Here is a 13,424-nt window from a genome sequence, read left to right on the forward strand (position 1 = left end):
TGCCTATTTAAATTAGCTAAAATCAACAAAATGTGAAAATGCAGTAGCTCTGTTGTACTAGCCACATTTTGAGGGCTCCAGTGGTGGACCTGCCCACTGAGCGCATTCATGCAACTCACATAAAGGCATGACCCTGCTGTCCTGTCCAGGGGGTGGTTAGAGTTCAGTAGCATGGCCTACACAGCAGGTTTAGTCTTTACATTTCGCAATCTCAAGAACATGTAAATGAATACAAACACTTAGTCCTTAGAAATTCATTAAAATCTCTTGTCCGCTTCTATCTTTAGCACCCTTATATTCCTTTGGGCTTCTATTTCTTCTGCCATGTCTCTGCCCCCTTGGTCCCTTGATCCCCTCTCTTCTCTGGGCCATGTGTAAGTCTACACAGGCTCTAGATGAATCACATCCCCAGCTCCGTGAAGCACCCTGAAGATCGAGGGTTGGTTCTATGCTAATTGTTCACCAGCCTCTGACTTTTTCCCTTTTATTAATAGAAAGTGAAGGAGAAGTAAGGAGTTTAGTGGGCAAAGATGGAGGGAGAAAGCTGTGAACCTCCAAACATTAACAATTTTATCTCATCACATGTCAATTGAAGTGTGTACATTAAACTTTGTAGAGTTCATCTATGGAATGGCTTCAGTTCCCACATAGTCTTACTGTCACTGTTCTTATAAAGAATTACACTAAAGGATTCCCTTTAGGTATTAAGGGGATAGTTTAAGCAAGTGAGTGCAAAAAAAACATTTTTTTCTTATTTTCCTAGTGCCCCGACCACATAGAGTAAATAATGAGGGCTTATAAAATTGCTTCCCTTCCAGGGTGTAGGCTAGGCCATGTAAAGTGGATAACATTTTACATCAATAAATTAAAGGAAAAGACATTGCCCCATATAACGCTGGCACATAGTAGGGCTCAAGGAGAGGAAGAATCTAGAGCAGTGGTTCTCAGCCTTGGCTGCACAGTGGAAGCACCAGGGGTACTTGAAAAAAAAAAATTCCCTGGTTCGCTTCCCTAGAAATTCTGATGTAATTGGTCTTAGGTGTGGTCTGAGTGTTGGCATTTTTAAAAGCCCACCAGGTGATTCTGTTGTAAAGCCAAGGTTTAGAAACACACCCTGGTTCAGAGGGAAACTCTGGCTTCTTCTCTACTGTTTTCCTTCTGATCTTTATAGGGATGCCATATCATCTCCGACTCAGCCATGGGCTTGGAGGGTCAGGAGCTGATCATTTGAGATAGAAATTTTATATTATTCTAGATGTGGTCTACTACATGTTACAAAGTTGAGTGTGTGTGTACATATGTGTGATGAATTTCTTGTAAGCCCTTTGAAGCTCCATGTCCTTAGCAGGGTTCCCCACACTTAGAAATTTGGAAGCCTTCCTTTAAGTAACACTCTTATTTTCTGTCCAAATCCAAAATAAAAGTGATAGTAATTAGTAGCATAAAACAAGCAGAATGTAGCAACTAGTACAGAGAGGCTGGCCTCACAGTCCTTAACGATACTTTTATTTTTATATATCCACTATGCTCAAGATTAGTTTATTAATTCTGTAGCAGGTTAAGGGAGTGGAGGCAGCTGGTAATCGTTCATTCATTTATATATTTTCATTCAGTAGCCATCTGCTGAACGTCTTGTATGTGCCAGGCCTGGGTTAGGGTTGGGGACTCAATATTGAATATGACTGCACAGCCCCTGTTCTCACCCTAGTGGGAGAAAAGATAAGTAAATGAGCGATTGCACTCCGTGTGAATGTGCAGTAATGCGGGGGCACAGGATGCTGAGAGAGCACATAGTTGGGACATCCAACCCAGACATGGTTGGTAGGTTAGGGGGTGGTTACGGGGAAAGTCTCTTGGGAAAAATAACTTTGGGGAGAGTGGCAGCCATGGAAATAAACCACTTGGATTTCCCTTCAAGAAAGAACGTACTGTTCAGCTTCTAGAAATGCAGTTATCTGATAGCATCCAGCTGTTAGGCTCTCAGGATTAGCCTTAGCTTTCAAGCTGACCCCACATTCTTATAGGCAGGGGGAACAGCTTTGTTCCACTCTCTGTCATTGTGCAGAGAGTGGAATGGATAGTAGAAGGAAAGGGAGGAGAGAGAGGTAAGCAGGGAGTATTGTAGCCCAGATCATGGGGGACCTTGTAGGCCATTGTAAGAACACTGGCTTCTACTCAAAGTGATATGGGGTGAGAGGAGGGCATTGAGTGGGCACTGGCATAAGCTAATTCATGTTCGATTCAAGTTCTCAGCCTTTGACTTTGCTCCAGCCCACTTCCTTCCCTTCAGTCAGTGACATCCATCCCTCCAGGGGACTGCCAGCCCTCCAGGGGACTTGCACCTAGCAAAGCAATACACCTTCAGAGTGACTCCTAGTCTGACAGATTAGAGCAGCTTCTGTGCAGTGGGAGTTCTAAAGAAGCTGAAGATTTCATTTCTAAGTTCAAGAGTGTTATGTCCTTATAGATGAGACTATGTGAATTTTTTTTGTGCGCCCAAAAGTTGTAGAGGTTATGAAACATCAAGGCTAGGACATATGCCAGATGACATCCCAGAAACTTTTTAGGGTGACAGGTAAAATAACTGGTTTTTATCCTTGGAGAAAGAACCAACATCTCTAATTGTCCTCCAAGTTAGACTTGCCTTCCCTGACTTGTGAAACCTGGTTATCAGTGAGCTTGGCAGGAAGGTGGCCATGAAAAGTCCTGGTTGGTGTACAAGCCCAAATTTGGAGCATGGGTGTTTATTTTCTATTCTCTGTCCTCTGAAGATTTCCATGTGGAGAGTTGACCTGGGTCTCAAGATAACAATCCAGGCAAAAAGGGAATAATTTAGAAGAAATTTAATTCCTCCCTTGAGGAACAATTTCTGTTTATAAATTTTAAAATATGTTTTGTGTTTTATTTCACTATTTCCTAGGATTTCATTCCTCTAGCTGAACTTAAAGCTGTCTTCAGAAGGCCCATGACTTGCTAGCTTCTCATCCAGCTGCAGAATACACACCAGGACTGGATGTGCTTGGAAGTCCACTTTCCAATAGATTTCTGTGGCATCAAAAACAACTCTTTTCAAAACCGCCTGGTCCCAGGGAATGCCAGTTTCGGGAAGGTCAATGCTGGGAATGAGAGCAAATCTGTTCTTGTCTGCAATTCTCTTCTTCATCTGGGTCTCTGAGCTTGATAATTCCTGGTCCCAAGTGCCACAATGAAGACAGTGATTATGGCCACCACCATCATTATAAAAATAAATAAAAGAGATACTTAAAATGCTCAGAACTGATGATTCACACATGTTAATGGTGAATAAACATAGAAAAGTATTTTAGCATCGCTAATTATCAAAGAGGAAGAAGGAGAAGGAATGTAGGGCAAGCAAAAGCAATAAAGTTGCAAACAACCAAAATGGCCCCCAACAGGCAATTGGTTAAATCTGGATACTATGGAATATCTTGGAAATTTCTGTTAATAAAAAAATTTTATTGGCATCATAAAATATCAAGAAATCAGGTCACAAACTATATATGCAAATATGTTCTTAGCTTTCAAAATAAAAGCATGTAAAAAGAATACTCTCCAAATATCAACAATATTTATTTTTGGAAGTGTAACTATGAATAATTTTAATTCTCCCAAATATTTTTCTGTAATTTCCAATTTTCTAGAATAAACATGAAACAGGAAAGCCAAATTAAAATAAATTTTAAGAAAACATAAAAGAGATATTAAAATTATACACAAATTTTTCCTATAGTATAATTTTCACAGAAAAAATGTTTGAGAAAATATTTTTAGGAAGTCATCTAATATTGCTGTTGGCTTTTCCTCACAAGAATATGATGTGATGGCAATAAAAAGTTGTTCATAAAGTTATGATTTAAATGGTTAGACTGGTCTCAGTGAACTTCAGGGTCAGCTCTACAGTTTAATCATATTGTTTTTACTGGCTACCAAGGCTAAAGAAGTATAGGTACAACTGCTATAATTCCTTAGTTAGTGGGAAGTGGCACATTTAAAGGACACAAATCCATTCTCTTTGCAGCCCTCTATCACTTTCACTGCAAATGGAGAAAAACAGAGGAAAACTGAAGGGTCATTTAGTTAAGATGATAGAAAAGAAGGAAGGAAATAAGGGTGGTCGGGGGGGCAGGGTAGGCAGGGGCCTTTGGAGAGCATGCGACACTTGCAAGATTCTATGAATGAGAGAAAAGCAACGATGGAAACAAACATTTACTAAATCTTTCCCTGTGTTTTGTAACCTGAAATTTCCAAGATATTCCACTGTGTTCAGATATAACCAACTGCCTATTGTGGGCCATTTTGGTTGTTTACAATTTTATTGATATTGCCTGCCCTACATTCCTGCTCCTTCTTCCTCTTTGATTATTAATGATGCTAAAATACTTTTAGATGTTTATTCACCATCAATATTTGTGAATCATCCTTTCTCTGAACCTGGGCTCTGTTCTAAGTGCTTCTCCCATATAATTTCATTCTCTACTCATAGAACATAGAAATGGGTGTCATCTTCTCCACTTCACAGATGAAGAAACCGAGACTCAGAGAACTAACTTGCCCACGATTATACATTCTAGTAAACAATGAAGCTGGAAATGCAAACTACCTCATATCTCATTCTGAAATTACATGTATGTACGTGTGTTGGCATGTGAGTGCCCAATGAACATGGCCTTGTCAAGGATGGAGTTTTCCTCATCCAGTCACCTGGAGCTCGGAGAAGTGAACTGACTCACTCGTGGCCATGGAGGCATCATGAGAACACAAGCCACCAATTAACAGTCTAAATTAATAAAGTGTAATTTGTGTTGGAGTTTCAAACTGGCTGGGCAAAAGCTTTGAGACGGAGTGCAGGCTTTGGGTGCTAGCAGCCATTATGGGAAAGAGAGAATCATGAAAAACAACAGAAGGTATGGAAGATGATGCCTGTGAGAAGCTAGTCTATGGGAAAATTTGGGGTGTGCTGACAAGGGAGTATCATCATCCAATTAGCAGCTCCTCATAGTACCCAAGATTCCCATTTTCCTAGGATCTGGGGAGTGAGAATTCTGAAGGGCAGATCAGAGAGTCTTATTGCTTCAGGACAAGGACAGCCGAGGGAAAGTCTTCAGTATTTGAAGAGATATAGCAGCAAGTGGGATTAAGAAGAAAAATTCAGATTTAGAAAGCCAGACAGAAAAAGGAAGGGGCTGGACTCTAAAAACTGCCCTCATCCTGAGACAGGCATTCTTTAAAAATGTCCCAGTACTCCTTACACTCTTGTAAAGTCACTTCTCTTCATCAGTGACCTGAAAGTAGTACTGCTGGTGGCCAACCAGTAGGCAGGGAGATGAAAAATTATAGAGCAAAAACTTCAGTACCCAGACCATGGTCTCAAAGAGGGTCTTCATGGTCCTCTTTTCAATCTTTTTGATGGTTTATTACAAGACTTAGGGCTCTTCCATGTGAAAACATAGCATTTGATATCAGCTAATGGTAGAAGCATTACAGAGAACACTTTCCAGGAAAGCTATTGAATGATCATTACAATCAGTGCATTTGAATCTTAGATGACCTAGTGAGTCATTGTCTTCTGTAATTTTATGAGACTATGAGTTTTTGGACTATGAGTCTTTAAACCTCCTATAGGGCCTAATGTGGTGTCTTGCTCACAAATACGAGGTGAATGAAAGACAGACATCCAGGTGTCTTTCCAGGGGTATGTTGGAGAACCTAAAACCTGTCTTCCTACAGATACAGTTTGGTTCAGTTCTTCTCAAGTGTCTTCTTTGGATTTGCCGCATTGGAACTCCTCAGTCACCAGAGTGTGCCTGTTATTCAGTAAGTACCAAGAAATTTTCCTTTGGTTGGTTTTCACTCTCCATGGCCAAGTCTAGTCATCAGAAAAATGTTTCTAAGAAATTTAATAGATTTTGTCATCTCTGTTTGATGCAGAATGTCTGAGAAGATGCCAGAGCTAGACACCTCCAATTGCAAACATGGCCCAATTACAACTAAATCTACAAATGGATCACTTTCTAGTTTTTGCATGTTGGGTGGTTCATATGCAGAGTTGACACCATTGGCTCTTCCTCAGTAAGATATACATCTCAAGTAGTTTTTGCGCAGTATGATGGAATGACCTGGCCTGATAGACAATATGATGGAGTGGCTAAACCATGGACAGAATCATCACTATCTCCTGCCAATCTTCCACAATTCTAAGTTTTCTTATTTGTTCACTACAAATGTCAATATAGATTAAAAATCATTTACACTTTTTTATTAGCCTAGGAATTTTTGACCACCTTCCATGAGCCAGGTATTATGTGATGCCCTTTACATATAACCTTTCATCTCTCTATTATTCTATTTTATAGCAGAGGGAGCAGAGTTTCAGAGACACTAAGTAGATTGTTTGAGGCCAAACCTCTCTTAAATAGCAGTTAGGATATGAATAAAAGTCTATCAAAATTCAAATTTTTGCTATTTCTACTACACCACCATTCCTTGGTCACATTCCTAGTTGGATGGAAGGAGTTTGCTATGCAGACTATTCATCCCCAAATTGCCTTTTATTATGGAACCTTTTCAAAGACTTGTACAAAAATCTAAATAAATAATGAAGACCGCATTCTCCTTTTTGTTTTTTTTTTTGTGGTTATTATTTAATGATACAGGAAAATAACATGTTATGAAACAAGCTGGTTACAACTAGTAGGTAGATGACTTCATTTTTGATAAAAAATTAAAAAGCATGAACATGCATATAAAAATTAGATTAGGTACAAAATACCAACAGTATTTACTTCTGCTCAGTAATTAAATATTCTTCCCTTTGCTTTTGTCTTTTAAAAAACATTACTTCTGAAACAAAAAAAAAAAAAAAGGAAAATATGATCCTGGAGAGAGTTTCTAAACACGAGGAATTAGGAATCCAAGAAGCCAAACCAGGAGCCCAGCAGTCAAGTTTGGAAGCCCAGGACAGGTCTGACCAGGGTGATAATGGCCAAGCCCAGAAATGGAAGATTGTTCTTTTCTTTTCCTACTGGAATATTCTTTACCAAACACTTTCCTCTACATTACATATTAGCACACTTACATTTAATGGGATCCTGTGATTAACTGGCACAACAGCAAAATGATGCTAGCAACTTTTGTTTTGAATTGCTACAAAATCTATCATTTTGTAGTTATACATCATACAAAACACACTAGAAATCAAGTGCTCCTACAACAAAAAACCCATCTGACTTTGCTGTTTTTTTCTGACTTTGTTCATTTTCAATCTTCACAATAAGTGTATTTTTTGTTTCAGGGACTGGAAGAGGTAATTTTTCTCAGAAAGAAGCAAACATTAATGTGTGCTGGGCACTGTCTGATAGCTTGGCTCTAAGTCCAGGGCAGTTGCCCTTGTCTTCTAAGTACTGTACAGAGCAAAAAGGCTTACCAAAATCCAGACCACCTTGAATTAAAGGAATCTGAATGAGGAGCAGCACCATTCTTTGTATGTGTGTTTTTAAAGTCTTTGCTGTGTTACTGAATGAAGAAATGCAGTATATTATTCCTCTATTGATGTAAACGAGGCTTGAACATCTCAATTCCACCTTCTTCCTACCCCACACTCATCAAATGTTATGACTGTTAGTGATACTTTATTCAAATTACAACCCATAGTTTTTGCTCTAAAAAACAAAACACCTGAGAAAGGCTCATTGCTTTAAAATCAAGAATCTATAAAAGCAATGCCACCCTAATCCTAAGGTGCTTCTTAGGTATTTTCCAAAGCTCTTTGCTCTTTTATACTACAGCATTTTCAGGAGGAGTCATTAGGTACTCTCAAGGTCCAAGAAATAACTAAAAACAAAAAATAACCTGAGACTCTTTTCTGCATTACCACCAGCTTCCCAGCACACTAGGTCACCTTTTATAGCAGTCAGCAAAGCAACCCATGCCACAAAAATCTTCACAAACCAAGAAGGAAAGGTACAAAAAGAATTATATTAAAACAATAACATACATTTGTGTGTATGAAGGAGGGATATTTAAAATTAAAATATTATATCATCACAAGAAAGAGCAGATATTCCTTGCTCTGTCCTTGGGCAACAAAGAAAATTAAAGCCTGTTTTATATCCCAAAAATAAAAGAGACTTGATAGAAGTAACAGTGTTCAGTGCTTGCAACCCAAGTCAGTTTATACTCTTGTTAGACCAGTCCAAATTCTAAAGGCTACAAAAATCCTGTTAGATCAAGGGGGGAAATTTCATGTTAGGACAAAGTTACTCAAGATAAAGAAAGGCATGTCTTGAGTGAGGGAACTGCCTGCTGCAGATGACTTTTTGCTAATGTGTTTAAAGATTATGGACTTCTCAACTTTCTTGGTTTTCTGATAGCCAAATCCTCCTTGCTTTTTCTGCTTGCCTTCATTGCTGTTCATGTTCAGATCAACAAAGGCAGGCACCTTGAAACCAAATGACAGAGCAATGTGAGGCAAATTTAAGTTATTAACATTAAAGATCTGTTTCAGAGAATAGGAATCCTAGGCTCGTATGTATGACTTATATGCTTCCTGGGCTGACTTATGAAGAAAGTAGTTCTTTTCAGTCAGTTTCTCAAGCTGAGACTGAATGTCAGAAATTTTAGACCAGGAAAAGTCAAATTCACTTAATGGAACCTTGGTTTGTTTCAAGTAGTGAAGGAAACCCAATTCTTCTGGGTGCAAAATGAGCAAGGCATGCCTTCCCCCATTTAGGCCTCTGGCTGTTCTCCTCACACAATGAATACATTCCTTAGGGTCATCTGGAGGGTCATACTGAACAATCCAGTCGACTTCAGGAATGTCCAGTCCTCTTGCTGCCACATCCTTACACAATAGTGTTCCTGAATCTGCGTTGCAGAACTAGAAGAATGTGGTTGTATGCTTATTTTGCTTTTGCTTTCCATGAATGGCCAAGACAGCAAATCAATGTAGTTCAGCAACCCGTAAGGGTATTTCACAGACATACAAGATATAAAGAAGACCGTGAGCTTCTTCTTTCGGTTCTTCTTAAGGAATGTAAAGGGCAGAAGGAATCTCTTTTCAGAGGGACAAACAATGTATCCCTGCTCAAGACCATCCACTGTTGCATTAGCTTTATTATCATCAACACCAACGTACAATGGCTCCTTTTTCAGAGAAATCGTTGCCAGGTCCTCAACTTTTTGAGTTTAGGTGGCAGAAAAGAGCATAGTCTGTCTGCGTGTTGGCAAAAGTTTAATAATTTGCTTTAATTTATCTTCAAACCCAACGTCCAAGATACAATCAGCTTCATCAATAGCCAGACCCTGCAGGTTTTTATACATAAACCCTAGGGTATTCTGCATATGGTCCAGCAGACGGCCTGGTGTGACCACAATGATGTTGATCCCGTTAGCAAGTTTCTGTGCTTCAGCAGATCTGTTACTGCCACCTGTTATCAACCCATAGATGTGCACATGGTGAGTCATTAGCTCCTTAAGAACACCAAAAGTTTGCATGGCTAGTTGTCTAGTAGGTGACAGAATAAGGACCCCTGTTCCATTCCTGGGCATGAACTTTAACTTAACAATGAGTTCAATCGCAGAGATGAGAAAAGCCAAGGTTTTACCACTGCCTGTTTTTACAGCTGCTAGAAGATCCCTGCCTTCTAGAAGTGGTCTGATAGTTGTTTTTTTTTTTTCTGAGACGGAGTCTTGCTCTGTCGCCCAGGCTGGAGTGCAGTGGCGTGATCTCGGCTCACTGCAAGCTCCGCCTCCCGGGTTCACGCCATTCTTCTGCCTCAGCCTCCAGAGCAGCTGGGACCACAGGCGCCCGCCACCACGCCCGGCTAATTTTTTGTATTTTTTAGTAGAGACGGGGTTTCACCGTGTTGGCCAGGATGGTCTCGATCTCCTGACCTCGTGATCCGCCCGCCTCGGCCTCCCAAAGTGCTGGGATTACAAGCGTGAGCCACCGCGCCCGGCCGGTCTGATAGTTTTATGCTGAATTTCAGCCACGTTTGTAAAGCCCATTTCTTTTATTGCCTTCAGAGTGTTTTCATTAACAAGATTACATAGAGAAGCAAATGAAGTATCCTCAAAAGCTCCTGTCAGTCCCAGGGGCAGGCTGGGCACCTCACTGTCATCTTCATCATTATCCAGTTTCTCCACATTATTTCCTGTTTCTTTAGGAGTCTGGGCACTTTCTTCTTCAGATTCTTCTTTATTTTCAGTTTTTGCTTTTTTTATATCAGGCCCGGCATCATTCACCATTTTTCTCCTTTTCTTTTTTGATTCTGAATTGGGAGACTGCATTTCTGCATCTCCATTGGTTAATACGGTGGATTTCTGGGGAGATTTTTTAACTTTTACATTTTCCACTGTTTCTTGAGACACGTCTCCATTTTGAGCTTCTGATAAGGCCACATTTATAGAATGTTTTGATTTTTTAACCTTTCTACCTCCCATTGTTTCTTCAGACACATCTCCATTTTGAGTTTCTGATAGGGTCAGATTTGAGGCCCCCTGCAACTTTAGGTTCCACTGCCACAATTTGAGGTTCTGCTTCTCCATGTCCTTGCTCAGGAGTTTCATCAGCAGGTGAGACATGCTGTCCAAGAAGTGCCTAGACCACCGTGCCACACAATACAGCTCTGCATTCCCATTGTTTACATATTGATTTTGCTCCTCAAAGAACTCCATGAACCCAAGGAGCTGGTTGACGGAAGCCTCTGGTCATCCCAACTGAGTCTCTATTCCACCTGGGAGCAAGGGCCTCCAAAAAGCATTAAGTAGAAGGTTGCTTCCCCAAGACTCAAATACCAAGCAACTATTTTCTTCCAGAGTTGAGGAAGGTTTTTCTAATGTCTCTTTAAAATTGCTCTGAAAATCTGAATCCAATGGAATAAACTAGATAGGGCTGTTGATTGTGGAGAATATCTATCACCGACTTTAAAACTTTTCTCTTTTTAAAAATTCTTTTTGACATTATAAAAACAATATATGCTTATTGCAAAACACTAAAATGATACAGAGGTGCATAGATATAAAAGTGAACATTCTCGGTAGCTTCTTTCACTCACTCCCGTTTTAGGAGGTAACTGTTAGAAGGTAACATTACCACCTTAAGAAGTAACTAGATTGTATATCACAAGATCTTTTATGAGCTTGTTTATCCCACCTCTATACACACCTGCATATGCATGCACAGACATACACAGTTACATGCCTTTTCTTTTATACAAAAAAATGAAAGCATACTCTAAATTTCATTATGCAGCTTTCAACTTAATACACCACACATAGATTTGTATGTCCATCAGTCATAATTCTGTTGGTTTATCACTCATAAATGGGAACAACACTGTTTTCCCCTCTCTTACTTTACAAGTTTGCCATGAGGATTAATCATATTTTCAAAGATACGCAAGGACAGCGGTACTAAAAACTGGCACAGAAGGCTTTGAGATGGCCATTGATGTATTATTTTACAGAGACATCATACAGATTATGTGATGAGCTCCAAGATTAAGGATGAGGAAGTAATTTCTTGTTTTCCCACTCTGAATGGGACACTTCGTGATCTGCATATTATAAAAAACATGCAAGTGAGGTCAGGCTTGGCAGGGAAACTGCTGGCTACGAGCTTTTAGGACAATTAAGAAACAGCAGGATCATTCTGGCACAAGCTTCAACCAGTTGGCAGAAAAATGCCTCTTCTGCTCCTACGGTGACTGGCAATTCTAAGTAAATGGCTAAAATTGCCTTTCATGTCTGCCGGCAACTTCTTTCCCGAAGTCTTTGAGTCTTGTTGCATTTGCTTTGATAATGAGTATCTTCTCTATTAGGGTAAATTTGACATGCATAAGGATTATTTCAACTCTGACAGGAGAGAAATTCACTTGTTTCCAGAATTAGGAATACTTGAAAATTTGCTCAAGTCTAAAAATGAATTTTTCCCTAAAAGTTTTCTTCTTCAAGACTCTGTCACCATACACAAAGACTATATTTTATACAATTAGTGACATAATAATAGGCATTTTGAAATATTAAAAATAGCTCCTGAACCCGTTATTTTCTTTGGTGAAGTCCAAGGACGTGGAACCCCAGTTAGGGCATTATTAACTTAAAATATTCCTACTCACTTAAATTATAAGCTGTCAATAAATATCACTTTTCTTTTAACTTCAATTCACAGTTTGCCCTGAGACTACATTGCTGACCATATGCCTTCCACCCCTGATACCTAGCCAAGGCAGCATCCATAATGGCCTGTTGGCTTGCCTCTGAGAGCCCAGTGTTGGACAGCCTGTGTAGTACAATGGTTGAAAGCAGTCTTTGGAGCTCCAAGGGCTCTGCACATTTGCTTGAGTCCCCGTAACATGGTGGAGATGGCAGCACCTACCTAAGAAGGTTGTTAATTAATTAGCCTATATAATAAAGCACCTAGAATACTGCCTGGACCATAAAGTGTCATTATTACTGTATCTTTTGTATTTAAAGTCATTCTCTTTAACTTTTGTTATTGGGATGAGGTCAGTAGCTTTTTATGCTTCTGAGAGGGGAAAACCTCTTCATCTTGTTCCCTGTGTCATAACAGAAACAAAGAGGAAGAAGAAGATGGTATAAGTTCAGTAAATCTTCCCCTCATATTTGGTCAGATAAGAGCAGGGGCTTGGAACCAGGCTGCTTGGCTTGACCACTTACCACTAGCAAGTTTCTTAACCTCTCCAGCCTCAGTGACTTTATCTGTATAAAGGGGATAACAATTGCCCCTGGTCATAGGGCTGTTGGGAAAACCAAGACAGTGTGAATAACAGACTTACACATAGTGAGTGCTCAATATAGATAGCTAGTAAGTTAATTCTGAGGCAACAGATTCAAGTCTACTACTGAGCTCCGACTGTGTGTCTATTCTATATAGGGACTGCATTTAACCATATTCCCACAAGGAACACACATTATCTTCACTTAACTGATAAGGAGACTAAAGCTTTGAAAGGTTAAATGGCATGCAGCAGTTCTCCTGTTAGAAGGCCATAGAGCTGAAATGTGACGCCAGGTCTTCTGATTCACAGGCTAGTGTTCTTTCTTCTAAACCCCTGGATATCTCTGTGAGCCATGCATATCTGATTACCCCAAGGATTCTCAGGGTCAACAGTAAATAGGGTAGAGAGACCGTCAGTCCCTGCCTTCTGCTTACTGCCAGAAACCTTTCCAATTATCTTCGTATGACCAACACATACGTAAATGCACAACATGCTTTAAACAGTTAAGCAATAAAACATAATTTTCCCATAATCCTACTCTGGGATTCTTTTCTCTCAAAGTTTCATTGACTTTCTTAGAATGTCTAAATGACCCTCAGAATGTTTTTCACCAGCAAAGTTTTGTTGTTTTTTTCCCCACTGATTCCAAAACAGTGAGTTGAC

General features: G+C 39.7%; 1 pseudogene; it reads right to left on the reverse strand.

Moving 5' to 3' along the window:
* Positions 1–8,276: 8,276 nt before the first annotated feature.
* On the reverse strand, positions 8,277–10,602 carry LOC100586430 (annotated as a pseudogene).
* Between the last annotated feature and the right edge of the window lie 2,822 nt (positions 10,603–13,424).

This window comes from Nomascus leucogenys, chromosome 3 (assembly GCF_006542625.1).
Source record: "Nomascus leucogenys isolate Asia chromosome 3, Asia_NLE_v1, whole genome shotgun sequence".
Lineage (NCBI taxonomy): Eukaryota > Metazoa > Chordata > Mammalia > Primates > Hylobatidae > Nomascus > Nomascus leucogenys.